The 16,971-nt window shown below is 36.7% G+C and overlaps 1 long non-coding RNA gene across 1 annotated transcript; it reads left to right on the top strand.

Moving 5' to 3' along the window:
* The first annotated feature begins 1,677 nt into the window (after positions 1-1,677).
* On the top strand, positions 1,678-14,857 carry LOC119083051. The gene is made up of 3 exons (XR_005088790.1): positions 1,678-1,750; positions 12,057-12,062; positions 14,846-14,857. It is a non-coding gene; the product is annotated as an uncharacterized LOC119083051 (long non-coding RNA).
* Positions 14,858-16,971: the final 2,114 nt, after the last annotated feature.

Consider the following 16,971-nt stretch of genomic DNA (forward strand, 5'->3'; position numbering starts at 1 on the left):
ATAACGCATGAAAGTGAATTTTCGCACGTTCTTCCTAACTTTTCCTCATTAGTCGGTATGCCAAGTTTAAAGTCCGTAGGAATTTCCGTCTGCACTCCTATATAGAGACAAACAAACAAACCAACAAGCAGTCAAACAAACATTAAACTTTATATTATAGACAAGTAGAGTGTGTTTGTTGATCAGCTGGTGAAGTTCAGCTGTTGCTGATTCGGCACAATCTTTTGGTTTAGTGCGTGTATTTTAGCTTGAACTTTTGTTAGTAACATGACGGCATTATATTGTTATGCAAAGGAATGTCACGCAACATCAGCCATTTTTCAGGTAACTTTCTTCCTACCGTCAACGCAAGATGATTCCCAAAATTTATGTATTCCATCGCTGTAGGCTATTGACATTAAGCAGGAAGTAAATGATAACGAGCGGAGAGAGCGAGAAAATTTTGAAATTTTCTACTTTCAAAACGTTTTGTTACTCACTTCTTAGCGCCCTCAACTACTCCAGCATACTGGGCTCAGCCCACTTAGCCCTTGGGCTAAACCGGCACTGTGTATTCAAATTACGGTTCCATCAGTGGTTATCGTCAAACACTGAATACATTCGATAGCCATCAATAATCCGAATAAAATGTACCACTCAATTTCCATTTAAGTGGGTACTTCTTTTCGGTCAAATCAACTGTAGCGTAGGATGTGTGTGGTACTCACAGTTGCGGTTAGTTTCATTTTCTTCTCGTATTTATATAAAATATATATTTCTGTGCGCCTTAAAGTACTCATCCGTAATTATAATTTAATAAAAATAGAAATTAATTCAAATCAAATCACATTAGATTAATCAACGTGGCCGGGCGTAATTAAGCAAACTTAATTAATAACCCGGAGAGCGAGCCTACTAAATCATCGTTTTATGGATAGATCTAAAATAGCCGACATTATTTTCAATAACGCAAGTATTCCAACGGATTATCTGGATTAATATGTGATTAATTATCGCAATTTCCATAATAATTAATGAGATAAAACTGAATTGCGTAACTCAGTGTGGAATAGAAATATAATAAATATTTATGGTGGAATGTTTCACGCAATGTAGACCGTAAGAATTATAACTGCCGGGTACTTTTACACAAAGAATTGAAATGTGCGCGATTGAAGTATAAGCCAAACAACTATACTGTTGATATGAATGAGTGAGAATGGCTACAGATTAAATTGATTAGTGCGCAAAAAGAACAGCCAAAATGCAAGTGTTGTGATGATGCTGTTTATATAAATCAGTCAAAAACCCTTAAAGGGTAGATGTGACGCAGGTCCTTTGTCTTACTTACAAAATTAATGATATCGCTCAGGGTGACGCATTGTGCGCCGTACGCAAAAATTTTATCAATAAAAAATTGACCCAAAAAATTTGTGAAAGAAAATTTTACAAAACAAAATTGCGTCAAAAGTGGCAGATGATTTGGTTTTCTTCCGTTTAAATTCTTTCAGTACATTTTTTTAAAACCATTTTCCCAACAGTAGGTTCCTCTTTTGTGTAAATTTTTTGTTGATAAAACACACCTGAGGATTTGCGTTAAGTATGCTTCCAATCAAAGTATATTGGCACTTGAGGCTCAAGTCCTGAGGTGCACTGCAGAGTGAGTCACTTTTCTATGAAAAAGCAAATATCACGAGTTGTCATCTCATTTTTCCAAATATTTCTGACATATCGTGATCTTTGCTAATAGTGCTGCCAGCTTACACCTAAAGTGTAAGCAAACCCTCAGTGGATCAGAGAAAGTAAGGATCCCCGACTATCAGGTGAATTAATTTTTGGAATGTTGCCATCATCGTATTTTCTTGTTAGACTATTGTTGTTGCATCTGCTACGCCTGTATGTAATCGAGTTCACCTCACCACTAGCAGCAACTGACCCCAGTGCCGGACTGGCTCAAAGGTCTTCGTTGCCCTTTATCCATATAAAAATTAAAAGGCCATTCGAAAATCGCCCTAGCCCATAGGGCCAGTCCGCCACTGACTGACGCAAAAGAATTCACTATGCATGCAGTGCAACAACATATCGACACCAAATTAACCTGGAAGTAGTGATCCATTACCGTCAGTATTTATATACTTTATGCACCTCCACCCAAAGTAAATAAATACTGAAGATAATGCAGATGCGCAATTACGCATGGATCCACACTTTCAGGTGAATTTAACTTCGATCAATATGTTGTAGGCATATTGAATTCTTTTGCGTCGAGTTGCAGCTGGTGGTGAATTCGATTCCATACAAACTTAGCAGGTGTAACAACATTGGTGGTAAGAAACTACGATGATGGGAACATTGCAAAAATGAAGTCACCTGAAAGTCGTGATCCGTAATTTATCTGATCCAGTAATGGTTTGCGTCGCCTTCAGTGTCTATATCCTTTGCCTCCAAGAGCCCCACTTTAATTACATTAAGACGCTTCACAATAGATTAGCTGTATTTTCGAATGATCACTTATCTGAGGTACAAAAAATGAGTCATTATTGTCGCCTCTTAAATACCCATCAAACGAGCCATCAGAACAGTCGGAGCGTTTGCTGCGACTGAGCCCCATACGACCCGTATATCTATTGCGTACGTGACCCTAGTGCGTCTGTCACCCTACTTTGACCGTAAGCCTATTGCGCCCGTAAATGTAGTTAAAGTAAAATTATTATGAAATGTTTGGTACATCTTAGAAATTGCGCATAGCGCAATTACGAAGCCCCGTACGACGTTCCTTTCAAATGTAACACGTATTCAAATTGACGTAAAATTTTAATTTATCATGGGCGCGCGTTAGCATAGCGCCCGTGACGCAAGTCCTATTACTTGAAAAAATTTCAAAAAAAAAATTTTGTCGTAGACTGCAGAACCATATATACAGCAAATATTGAAGTTCTACAATTCAAATACAAATGACTCCAAATTACCATTAAAAAAAAAATAGGCGTCCGTACGAGTTCAACGAGCTATCACACGTTCACAAGTTGCAGCTTTAAATTTGGCGACGCAAAAAATCTTCCAAGAAGCACCATTTCCATACATTTTGGTCAATTTCAGTACTTTAAACGAAATGAAAACATAGCTAGCGCCGACCCGTACGAAACACCTATTCGTATCTAAAGCCTTTAATGTGAAACTCTTCATTTCTCTTACTTCATTTTCTTCTCTGCTGAAAAACTATTCTCCCTTTAAAATCACTTACATTATCCACTCTTTGCCTTGTTATCATATGCAACTAAATTGCCGGAGGCAATATAGACAGCCCCGTACGAAGACAAATTTCATAAATTCCTATTTAAACAGCTATATACCGCTATATTTAACTATATTTCACTATAAATAAACATTTCACAGATAAATATATGCTATTATATAGCTCTATATGCCTGTATATAGCTCAATATAGCTGTATATAGGTATTTATAGATGTCCGTATATGGAATCCCTGAAACCCCACACACATAACAAATTATTTCCATGTTAACAGAAACTCTCTAAGTATCATTTTTCCCAAGATATTTCTATTTTACTAAAATCCAATATGGCCGCCGGCAGCCATTTTGTTAGGAGACCGGAAATAGTACCGACGCTTTACATTCGTTAATACCTTTCAAACAAAAAAAAAATTCATGAAATTCGGTCAAAATTTACTCGAGATATTGTCAAAATACACCACGTTCACTGTACTTCCGAGTAGCCAGATAAGAGCTCACTCCAAGAGACCTAGCTCACGCTCCGGAGAACATAATTTCATGAACTTTTTTTTCCCTGATTGGTACGGTCAATACCTATCTAATAAAGCTAAAACAGACGAAATATGTTCAAATGTGGCCGACCTACAAGCAAAAACTGCTTGCCGCCCTGTGCCTGTTTCACACCAAGGGGTCTAACTCACGAGTCGGTCATCCGATTTCCATAAACTTTTTTTTTGTCGATCGGTATTGTAAATACCTTTACAGACGGACATACGGACATTTTTTTTTCGCGGATTTGGCATCTCTAGACAACCACAATAGGTTTCCCCTTACTCAGGGAGTCCAATTCGACTTCTATAAGACCCCAGTACTTCGTACGGGTCTAAAAATCCAACGTTACTTTGTTAGTCCGTCCGTCCGTCCATGTTTACTATCTTCTAAAGTCTTCTTTAGATTCTGTTGAAATATTGTGAGTAGATTCTAGTAGTCATTCTAAGACATTCCAGAAAAAAAAATTTGGGGGGAACCGGCCTCTTTTCGGAGCTAGGGCTCCTCGAAGTTCCCATATAAGAACACCTTTAAGTGTGTGTGTGTGTGGATGGGTATGGTAGAACAAATTTGTTCGCTTTTGGTAAGCTCTGCTCGCCTCAATTTTTTTTCCTAAATTTAATATTTTTAAAATTTTTAAATTTGTCAAAATTTTTAACATTTTTTTTAATTTTTTTAAATTTTTTAAATTTTTTAAATTTTTCAAATTTTTCAAAACTTTTCAAAACTTTTCAAAATACACGTAAATCGAGTAAATGTCATCCGATTTTGCTAATTTTTGTTTTATTTGAAAGGTAATTGAATACCGAAAAGAACGTGGCGAAAAAAGTTTCAAATTTGGTCTCTTGGACTGAGGCCGCTACTCGGCCCTAAGTGTTTTTTGCACATAAATCGAGTAAATCTTATCCGATTTTGCTATTTTTTGTTTCATTTGAATGCCGAATAGACTGATGGCAAAAAAAGTTTTAAATTTGAGTCCTTGGACTAAGGCCGTTACTCGGCCCTAAGTGTTTTTTGCACATAAATCGAGTAAATCTCATCCGATTTTGCTAATTTTTGTTTTATTTGAGAGGTAATCGAAGGCCGAATAGAATATTGTTTAAAAAAAATTAAATTTGGGTCCTCGGACTGAGGCCGATACTAGGCCCTATGTGTATTTATACTCAATCAGTCAAAAACACTTAAAAGAGTAAAAGTGACGCAAGTCCCTGTGCATACTTCCAAAACAACTGATATCGCTGGAGGTGACGCATTCTGCGCTTGTACGCAAAAACTGCAACAGCAAAAATTTGACCAAAGAAATTCTAGAAACAAAATTTTACCAAAAAAAATTTTGCGTCACAAGTCGAATTCCATCAATTACGCACGGCATCGTAATCCTATGAGCCCCTTTGTACTTCGTACGGAGCTAAAAAGGGATGATAAAACTACACAAAAACTACATTTTGAAGTGTTTCAAGGTTTTCGGTCAAATCAATTTATTTCTATGGATTATAGTCTCTTAATCAATCAAATGTGTCGTTCATAAATCCGTCTGTAAATAAAAATCGTGTAGCCCCTTTACACAACCAGTCCCGATTGTAACCAATTCACGATGTGTTTGCTGGCAAATTTAGCTGTTAGCACACGTTAAAGTAGATAACATTTTTATGTTTTATTCTGTGTACTAAACCAATAAAATTTAAAAATCTAAAAATAATATCAAATCACAGAACCAACGCCATAGTAAACAAACGTTTATTTTTAGAATTCTTTTTTTAATTTCATATCCGGTGGCGACAGAAAACACTAACGTCTATTAATTTCGGCTAGTGTTTACTTTTGTTCGATGGGCGCGTGTTTATGTTTTTTTTTTTAAATAATATACTTGCATTATAGTGTGCGGTTTGTGTCGAATGTGGTGGCCTAAGAACCAGTGAAGGTGCACGGTTATTTTCTTGAATATTTCATTACGCTTAGACTAAGTAGTTAGTATAATTAAATGTATAACCCGGATAGTTAGAACTGTATGCTTGGTAATATTTTTAAAAGAGTGTAAAATGGAAGATATGGTTCCGCCATTTCGTAATTTTTTTATGGGTTGTACGTTTCGGAATGAGCCTGATCTGATCTAAATAAAAAAATCCGTTCATTTTGGAGGCATACATTCAGAATCGATCGTTGCCATTAAAAACTGCCCGAGTAATTACACCTGGAGAGGAAATTTCGATTAAAATTACGTAAAACATGTGGTTCAACATGAAATACGAAATGTTTATTATTAATTAAGAGGGCAAATTGAACCATCAAAAGCGAAATAGCGTCAACGCATACATGAATTGGTGTAAAATTATACGAAATGTGTATCTTATACAAACTAATGTTGGGACCACATTTCGTCATACGAATTTCCTCTCTAGGCATAATTATTTAAGGTCCGAACCTCTGGATTTTGGCTATCTCTTAGATAATTGTTATTTGTTTACCAAGGGAAGAAAATAAGAAATCCAAACAAGAGTGAAAGTTGGCAGCAGAGCGAAGCGATGACCCAAAGTCGCTCGAGTTCGAATTTCCTATTACTACCGGTTCCAAGCAGATGAGAGTTCTCCCTAAGGTGAAACATTTTTTCAAATGTGCGTGGCCGTTTTTATCCACTAAATAAACACATTGATTTCACCAATTTTCAAAACCAAAACAAAAGAAAGTGACAGTTGCAAAGAGAAACTCGTGTTCAGCGTATACATGATGCAGTTCCGTCATGGACACCAAAATCAATCACTATTAATTAACATTGGCAAATGTTACTCTATAAAATTGAAATTGAAAATGTGCACGGAAGCTCAATTGGTTAGAGCATCATCCCGGCATGGAGCAGATTGTTGGTTCGAGTCCCATCGGTGCAGCAATCATTTAATTTCAATTACATTAATCCACAAGCACAACACGAACCATTCACACTTACTCATATGATCCTGCGATGTCCCATTGCTAAACCGTAACGTTAAAAATATCTAATGTTGTGAGAAACAAGAGTTGAGAAAATAAAAAATTTCTCACCTGACCTGTCATAAGAGAGAGGTGTCAACAAAACGCCATCTTCTTACCAAATTTGAGTGGTGAAAATAAGCTTATTCACGCCGCGCGAATGAGAAATCAGCTCTGCAAAAATGGAATCAGAAGAAGAAAATCAGGAAAAGTTTGTAAATGAAAAATAAGTGGGGTGCTGCTCCATTCATGGTCCAAGTGTCTGAGATGAGAACCGTAACGGAAGAAGCACAGAGTTCTGCGAGTTCATGTTCTACAAAATGACAAATTTAGCATCACATACGTGCCAACAAAAAAGAGTTTTTTTAAAGAAAAATCGAGGCCAATTTTAGAACAAATGTTTTACAAAAATTAGCCACACGAAAATCAAAAAAAAAAAAACGAGCGATATATCTTACGTTATAGAACGAGTACACTGAGTGGTCTCAAAACTCCCAGTGCCATTTTTTTTTAATTTGGTAAATAAAACAACCAGACTACTGCAGAAATAAGACGTAGGATTGGTCTTGCATGGGCAGCGTTCGGAAAACTCAGACTAATTTTCAAAAGCAAAATAATAGTCTGAAACGCAAAGTTTTCGACACTTGTGTCCTTCCAGTGCTCACTTATGGAGCGGAAACTTTTACTTTAACGAAAGCATCCGAAGATAAATTGAGAGTGACACAAAGAGCCATGGAACGGTGTATGCTTGGAATAACACTCAGAGACAGAATGACGAATCAATGGATTCGACAACAAACCAGGGTCGTTCATGTCATGGAAAGAATAGCATCTCTGAAATGGAGCTGGGCCTTATAAAAGACGAGCTATAGGTAGAGAGATGGACAAACGGAATTAAGAATATTGCAGGTACAAACTGGCAGCAAATGGCAATGTATCATACGAAATGGAAAGAAGTTGGAGAGGCCTACATCCAGCAGTGGATAGAAACAGGCTGAAAAAGAAGAAGAAGAAATAAAACAAATGCGACTTACCAACCGCTTAATGGATTCCAAGGACATTGTCTTAGTTTACAAAAGTATCAAAAATACGAAAGTTAGTCGAGACAAAATGATCTGATTGCAAAGTTATCTCTACGTAATTTTTAATAAATTAGCAGGTTGTACCCACAAGAGCAAAAATGTAATGCTGTTGGTGTACAGACAAAATCGATTTTTTTTTAAAAACGGAGTACCTAAACTTTGGTGAACTCTTTGTGGACATGGACAATTTTTTCATTCATTTAACGTTATTGCGGAGCAGAAATGGGTTGGAAATAGAGTTGTGCACCGGTCAATTTTCTCCGATGCGGGATGGTGTTAGACAAAATCCTTTCGCCTGCTTACAGAACATTGCCTTGATTACAAATTTGAATAGAATAAAAATGTGCAGGTAAGGTATTAACATCGTAAGGTGCTAATGAATGACCATTTTTGGTAAACAGTCTTCCACATTTTTTCCAATGTTTTTAACAAATTCTTTAGGAAAAGCGAGAAAATGTAGGAAAAATTGGTTAACAAATAGGAAAATGTTTTCCCAAATATCTCCTTGCTTTTATGAATTTTCATTTAGCACTTCCCACGTGTGATTCTAGGAAAATGTGACGCGAATTAATTCGCAACGTGGCAAGTTTAATATGCTAAAATGACGAAAGCGAACCCATTTTCAAACATTTTCTTTTACGTACATCACGGTCGAAAAATTTGCGGCGGCGTACATATTTTGTTGAACTCTAAAAATATAAATGAATACAAAAACATGGAATAAATGGAATAAAAGACTGGAGATTCCGAATAATTTTTCTGTTTTATGACGTAAAAGAAAATTAGTGAATTCATCTCAGTGAATATTGCGGTGAACATTTTCGTTTGAAATTAAAAACAGCACATTTCACGTCTGGAATGGTAAACGGATTGGGGAACACGTAGGTACCTCATCCCTTTCTTCTGTTTACACTAAAACAGTTTGGTGTCATTCACAAATTACTCAAACCAAAAAACTAAGGGAACTCCTCTTGATAAGTGGAACTGATCACCGAGTGAAGTGTTCGATACACGTGTTCTTCCCGTGCTCACGTATGGAACGAAAACGTTAACGAAAGCGTCCGAAAATAAATTAAGAGTGGCACAAAGAGCAATGGAACGCAATATTCTTGGAATTACGCTTAGAGATAGAATGACAAATCAACGGATCTGGTAGCTGGGCGGGACATATTGCAAGAAGGACGGATGAACGTTGGACCAAAAAATTCCTGAACTGGACACCACCAAAAACACGTCCTAAAGGTAGACCACCAGAGAGATCAAATAATGGAATAAAGAGAATTGCAGGCACAAATTGGCAACAAGTGGCAACCGATTGTTCGGAATAGAAGAGAATTGGGGATGCCTACGTCCGGCAGTAGATAGAAACATGCTGAAGAAAAAGAAGAAGGGACAATGGTAACCTGTTATGTGGTCAATACATCAGTTACATATCGACAGTATGGGTAGCCATACAACTTTCTTTTGTAAAATATATACAGTCGGCGACTTTGAAACAACTGACGCATTTGGTGTCAGCTCATGCGTATGACAGTGGTAAAATCGTTTTGAAGGCGTCAAAATGCATTCGTTTGAATGGGTGGATCAGCTAAAACAAAATACGTCACTTATTTGAAAGTCGCGTAGATTAACGTGTGTCTAATTGGCAAAAATATTTGGGAAAAGGAATGGAGCAAAGATGATACTTGTGCGTTAGGACAGGAAGAATGTCAACGCTAACAAATATATTGACGAACCAACAAACACATTTCTGGTGGGATACCGGAAGCACGTTCCAATCCATCATAAGCACTAAAGGACATGTAACAAGTACTTTGACAAATCACATAAAATACGGGATCTATTTACTATCGTATGGAATTGAATGATACCTTTCTTTCTGAATTCAACTTTTGAATGTGGTGAGTACAAGAGCATGAATATTGAAAAAAGTATTTCTAAAATAGCTTAGAAATTTTACAGTCACGTTGTACAATTGGTGTACTGCCCTGATATGTACGTATACTTGAAACGTTAGGGATTTTTGTCGGTTGCCGATATATCGTAATATTATGTAATTCAAACTACCCTTAAAACGGGTCCTTAAACGATTTCGGCGACCCCTTTCGCACTCTTCGTAAGTTCATCGAGAGTTCCTACTGCGTGAGTAATTTGTGAAAGATCCCCAAATAAGTAAGACTGGTAGTGGATAATATGCTCAATTCAATTAGAGTTGAACAACAAATGGTAAAACGGAAATGGTTTAAACGCATCACATCGTAAAGGCTTTATTTTCAATTTTTTTTTTTTATTTCTGTAAAGTAATTAAAATGAGTGTGAAGATGGAAGTTGAAAGAAAAACATGATTTCAATTCATCGACAGAACTTCCTGTTTATTGGCATTCGTCCAAAATGATCTTTTTTCCGCCGAAAAGAAATCAAGTCGGAAATGTCTCGAACATTTTTAGAATATTTTTTTTTTTCGTTTTTGAAAGTGAAAATGTGCATGAAGGTGTGAATTGAAAACGAGACATCAGAACAGTCGGAGCGTTTGCTGTGACTGAGCCCCGTACGAACCCGTATATCTATCTATCTATTTTGAAATGTGTACTTGTACATCTTAGAAATTTCTAGAATTGCTAGAAACACCTAGAATAGGGGTTCGATTACCTTCCAATTGAAAAAAAATGAAAATTTGATGAAATTTGCTCGAGTTATATGCAAATTAGACTAAGGGGCGAGTAGCGGACCTAGTCCAGGGACCAAATTTAAGTTTTTTTTTTCAACAACATTCTATTCGGTGTTCGGTTACCTTTCAAATAAAACAAAAATTAGGAAAATCGGATGAAATTTACTCGAGTTATATGCAAAATACACTTAGGGCCTTTCACTTCTAGGGTCCTAACTCACGGCCCACTCATCCGATTTGAATGAACTTTTTTTTCCTGGATTGGTATCGACAATACATATCTTTTGCCGTTTTATTTACATTTCCATCGTTTATTTTGGCGTAGATATAACCAAAAGACCTTAAAACACTTAGAAGGCCCTAACTCACTATTTCGACTACCCTTCAGGGAACAAAAACTTTGAATTCTTATTTGATTTACTCAAGACGTGACTGATGGACAGACGTCCAGACAAAATTTTTATTGCTGATTCGTCATCTATGAACATTGGCAAACACTTTGTCCTTACCGTCTGCTTCGAATTCCATCAATTACACACGGCACCGTAATCCTATAAGCCCCTTAGTACTTCGTACGGGGCTAAAAATTAATTTTCGCCTGTGTGGGCGAGGCACATATACAATATCTATTTATACGAAACTCTATTATGGTTATCGGGTCGTAGATGGAAACCTCGTCAGAAAAATTCTAAATATTTACTTTACGGCGTATCGCTATCCAAAACGTTGATTTATTTGATTCGTCCCATCAATGTATACGTAATGCATGGGACAATATTTCCAGGCAAAATGTTTAAAACCGATTCGCTATGTTTTAAGTCGTTCCGAACATCGAATTTTATCACTACCGCAAGACAATATGTATATACGGATCCTATGATTGTGGTCTACCATATAGACTTCTGAAGGTGCATATATTCCTAAATGTATAAGCATCACATAGAACACAACACACAGGCAGAAAACATCAATAATTCGTTAGCAACTCTCCGTCTACAAACAATGTACTTTACCCACCACCCCTCAAACAGAAAATGCACATTCAGAATATGTAATTCGAGCCAGATATGCTGTACGTACGTATGCATGTATGCACATCAGCTTTCGTCAAATACTTGTCCCAAAGTATTCCAGTCTGCAACGGATGCAGTTTATGCAATGTAGTATATGAATTATTATCATCGTTAATGGTGTAAAAGGGCCTTCATGTCGATTTTCTGGTGAAATTTATTCCTTCGGCATTTAGATCACATAAGTTTGATAATTTGTCAATGGATTATATCGTTGAAGTTGCGGTAAAAATTTGCTCAGCAGGGACAGAAAGGGATTGCATATGACTAAACTAAAGGAATTTAATTTGAATAATATCGACGTTCGAGGTCAAATGGAATTGCACGTTCAAGTTTCTGGAATTAGATGATATCAAAGTAAATTTTGTAATTCCCTCTCTTCTCCACCGAACGGGTTTAATTCTATATCTACAGCACACAACGTTCCCGAGGGGAAAACTACGTGAGCAAGTCTTGTCCCACCTATTTGTTAGATTTACAATCTTATGATCTAGCAGACGTTGAAAAGGAATCAGTATGCCTTGATTAAGTTGTAACTAAGTGTTCAGTTTACTTATATCAGTCGGACGCCTTTTAATAAATTATTTTGTTCAGTTTGCAATGTGTGGTTATTACTGCTCCCGGAAATCTTGGAAACCAACACTACTTCCATTGGTAACTATTGGCATCTATTGATTACTTTTGACGGCTTTTGGTAGCTATTGGCGTCTATTGACGGTGATATCTATTGACGGCTATTGGCGTCAATAACAAATCCACCTCACTGAGTATTTTCCCGCGTAGTTCTTCCTCGGAACAGTCACCAATGGTCACCAGTTGACGCCAATTATAGTCACCAATAGACGCCAATTATAGTCACCAATAGACGCCAATTATAGTCACCAATAGACGACAATAGTCACCAATAGACGACAATAGTCACCAATAGACGACAATAGTCACCAATAGACGCAAAACGTTACCAATATATGAAAATAGTACGTAACATATGCCGATAAACCCATCTACATATATTGGCGACTACAGAGAATTCATTTTTGGATTAATTTTTGTATGGCCAGCAGAAAATGTTCTAGATTTCTGGCAGTTCATTGCTGGTATGTATTGTCGCACCATTTCATCTATTGTACTATTGGCATCCATAGGCGTCATTGGTTACACTGGTGTTACGTAAATTGTGAACTGTCCCTATTATACCAGTAAATTTCCACTGTATAAGAAAGTGGTGGTATTTTGATTCGTCTACCACTGGTAGACGAATCAAAATTCCCTCTAAATCGTAAAGCAGCGTAGCCTCTTAAAATGTTAATTTAAACTCTCGAAAAGGTAAAACTCTCATTGTGTTTCTTTCGTTGAGTTAAACTTTTTGAGTATGAAACAACGTTGAAAAGTTCCGATATATTTATGAATTTTCATGATACTCTCAACCCACTTAACACAGAATCAATCGATTGCTGAAAATATTACCCTTGACTAATGGGTATGCCATACATAAAATACCGTCCAACGTTATTCTATTATGCCACCACATTCGATAAAAGCTAATCGACGACCTGTTGTCAAGCTCATTTAACATAAAAGTAAATCTCATGAGCTGTTGTTGAATATATACCAATGTCGTCGTCGGTGTGCTGCTTTATAGCAGGAAATTATACAGTAGTGTTTGTCCACCGACCTATAATGACTTGGTAAACCGTCAACGACACGGATTCATCATGAACCATGATATTTTCAAATGTGTTACGACCACTTTATTATTCGATCTATAGACGAAACAAAACACCTTCCTTGCTTTTCGGACAGGTAATAAACCACCCATATTTCGCACCTGAACTTTTCAATATAATAAGCTGGGTGCACCACCATGTGTATGCCGACAACGAACTGGTATTATTAAATTGTGATATTTCTATAGATCTGTTTTTGTTGATTTTCTTGTGCTTCCTTTGCGTGATTTGTACATAAAATTAATTTTCTTCATTATTGTTGGAATATACCCCCCTCTCTCTCCACCCTATACCCATTCATAACCGATGGCACACAAAAAAATGTCAAAGTTCAAGGATTTCATGTAATGTTCACCTCTTATTCATTTTCAGATGAGCATACAGAGCGCTCTGATTTTTATTTATTTATTACGGTACGTACATCCTATCTTCCTATAATATACTATACGAATACAATACGTTCGTCAGTGTTAGAACTGTTGAATTTGGAGTGTAGCTTGTAGGGAAGAATAGGAATGAATGTATGCGCGTTAATTCTTTGCAGCCTGGGGAGTATTTGCTTTAATTACATCCTCTGCACATTGTACATCTTTGCGCCATACAGATTGCTCTATAAATCCCCAACCATGTGTCATATATATTTTCCCGGTGGAATGTTTTGTGTTATGACTGCTCCGTTTTACAGCTTAAGGGTTATTTCATATTCTCAGCTCTTAGTGCTGAACGGCATAATAAAGAATTTACGTGATTTTAATGATGAAAGCCAGAAGTTTGCGATGAATTAGAATTTATTATTCATACAAAAAAAGAACGGTTGGACAATCGATTGAGTTTATTGAAAATTGATTCAGAGGCAGCAAATTCCAGAGTTTTAGTATTTTTGTCTCAGTTGACTTGAAAAAAAAACCGAAAGATTTCTGTCGCAGCAATCAGCTGCTATGTCATATATTTCGAATTTCCATTAAATACAATAATAGAATTTAGGGATCTCACCTCCAAAGACCTCAAACGTTGATTAAATCAAGACAAAAGCTTAAACAAAACTGATGGAAGTACTCACCATCCTAGAGTTCTAGCATTGGGAAGTAGATGAACTCTTCGGCGTGATGGAATTCTAGGAACTGACCTCCAGACACCTCAATCTTTCCTAAAAATCCAGAGTAGACTAGAAAAAAACTGACGAAAATGTTTTTTTTTCCTTGAGTTCTAGCTTCGCAATGATGGAATTGTCAAGTCCCTCAAGTCCAGAAGAAAGTTCCAAACACTGGGAAGAAAAGTAACCCTCGGAGTGATGGAATTCTAGGAACTGCCATCAAATCACATCAATCTTTCCTCAAATCCAGAGGAGACAACAAAAGAAATTGCTAGAAATATTAGTTTTCCTCGAGTTTCGACGCAACGGAATCTGGTTTTGAAGAACGCAAAAGTTATAGAGTGGTCATTCGTTCATACGAAAACAACAAAGCCCATCGGGTCTGTCTCTATTTGAAGGTTAAGTGCGAGGGATTTAAATTAAAGTCCAAAAAATGTGCAGTTACTGTATAACAAAACAAATTATAGGTCATAGCAGTGGAATTTCTATCCGTCAGGCATATGCGGCGCAAAAACTTGTCAAAGTCGGACCCATTTCGTCTGGGGTGGATAAGCACATGGCTTGAAAGGTTTTTGCCAGGAGACATCAAAACAGGCCTCAGATAGTCTTGAGCTACACCTGAGCTACATAAAATCAACGCATTTCAAGCAACAGTGCTTGGAGTGACAGCTGTGTCAGGAACATCGATATTTATTAGAATAAAACGAACTACAAGCGCACGTTGAAAAAAAAAGAGTTGGAAATTTTCTGGCCGCAAGACAACAAGTCACCGTACTGTCTCGCTGGGGAATTTATTGTTGAGGCGTCTGAAATGCATTCCTCGCCTTCGGCTCGAAGTACAAACTTCCCACACGCCTCAACAAAAAATATTACAGCGAGACAGTAATGTACTATCACGTGACTAGTGATATAAAGACGAAAAATTCGTGTGATTTTTGTTGACCCGAGGCGTAGCCGACATAAACACACGAAAACTAGACTGTTCATCTTTTTGTCCCGAATTACGTAGTAGTATTGTAATTATTGTAATTTTGATTTTTTCAGCACTAGACCCAAGTTTTCCTTACGAGCGGAGCGAGTACATTGCTTTGCATTTTCTCAAACGAATGCTGTAACAACTCATACAAATTCCATATCAACACTGCTTTGAGTGTTGTAATATCACATCAAACGGGTGCTGAAAAAAGTCACTTTACAACACTAAAAGAGTCGTATTTCAATTCTCGGTGGCACAATGGATTTTACATGCTGATGGTGTCGAAAGTAGTGTTTTGAAACATGAAAAGTACGGTTTTCGACGCAAGAAAAATTGATTTGCTTTTGGCAAATCACTCAACAATCAACAGACATTCCATCAAAGTCTACTACTGTAAGCGACTACAACCCGCGAACAACTTACTGTCCAATAAAAACACAACAAACAGTACAACCCGCGAAATTGCCTAAAATCTACCGTCCACCACAAATACGTAAATAACTATTTCATTTCCATTTTCACTTAAGTTTACTTGCCAATATTAGATGTCGAACCATACCCTACTGTTGACCTAATGTTGAAATTTATTACTTAACTCGGAACAAACACTACACTCTCGACAACATATTAATCGGATGTTGTTTGCCAACAAATATCTTATGTTAGCTGCTGCTGTATTAAATAATTTCTTTTCACATAAATCTTAAGGTTGCATTCAACCAATCCAACAAAATACAAATGCCATTGAACTCTATTTGAAATGTATTATGACACACATTTTGATTTCGACTTTATTCCAATAATGTTTTGTTACGACGACGAAAAAAAAATTATTTCGACTGTCGCGTCGCCAAGTATACAATACTTTAAATCAGACAAGAGAGAGAAACTGAATTGGCTGTATACCACAGCAGCAAGCACTTCAATTTGATTAATACGGAATTGGTTTCACTTTCACTTTTTTTGGCAAACAAATTTGTACTTTAAACAGCCGAAGCGTTACTTGCTTAACTTTGATTTAACTGAATGTCGGCAATTTTCATGTCTTTTTTTCGCTTCGATCGAGAGATGTTCACTTGAAGAAACTTGATTTCAATTCAATTTTACAGCAGTTTTGTCTTCTGTTATCGACAATGTGAGAAAATTAATTGATGCGGCCAAGTGTATGGCATAACCCCAATAAAAAATTAGCATTTATTCTACCGAAAATACTGTTGGAAAATACCTAGAACAGTCTTAATAGATTCGATATGTTTGACGTAGTCCGTGAAAGGTTAATATTCATTTCATTCACTTGCTGTTTTTCTACGAGAATTGCAAAGTTTAAAACTTTTCATATTTGTGGAGTGATTGTTCTTATTTTCTCAGACAGGGGAGAAAATATAAATTTTTTACCCCGAATGTCACCTTTGCTTTGTTATGAAAAATTGTGTAACAAGTTGATGCTTGATCGTGGAGAAAAACCTCTGGAACAAAACAAAATAGGAATTGACAACAAGAGCGATTCTGTCTTGTTGGTATTTCCTATTTTATTTCCTCGGTAAACAATAGTATATTACTATATCTGTGAAGGAGATATCTCGTATCCAGATGAAAAAAAGGATCCGAGGGCTTCAGCCGAAAGTAC

The sequence above is a fragment of the Bradysia coprophila genome, unplaced genomic scaffold (assembly GCF_014529535.1).
Source record: "Bradysia coprophila strain Holo2 unplaced genomic scaffold, BU_Bcop_v1 contig_538, whole genome shotgun sequence".
Classification (NCBI taxonomy): domain Eukaryota; kingdom Metazoa; phylum Arthropoda; class Insecta; order Diptera; family Sciaridae; genus Bradysia; species Bradysia coprophila.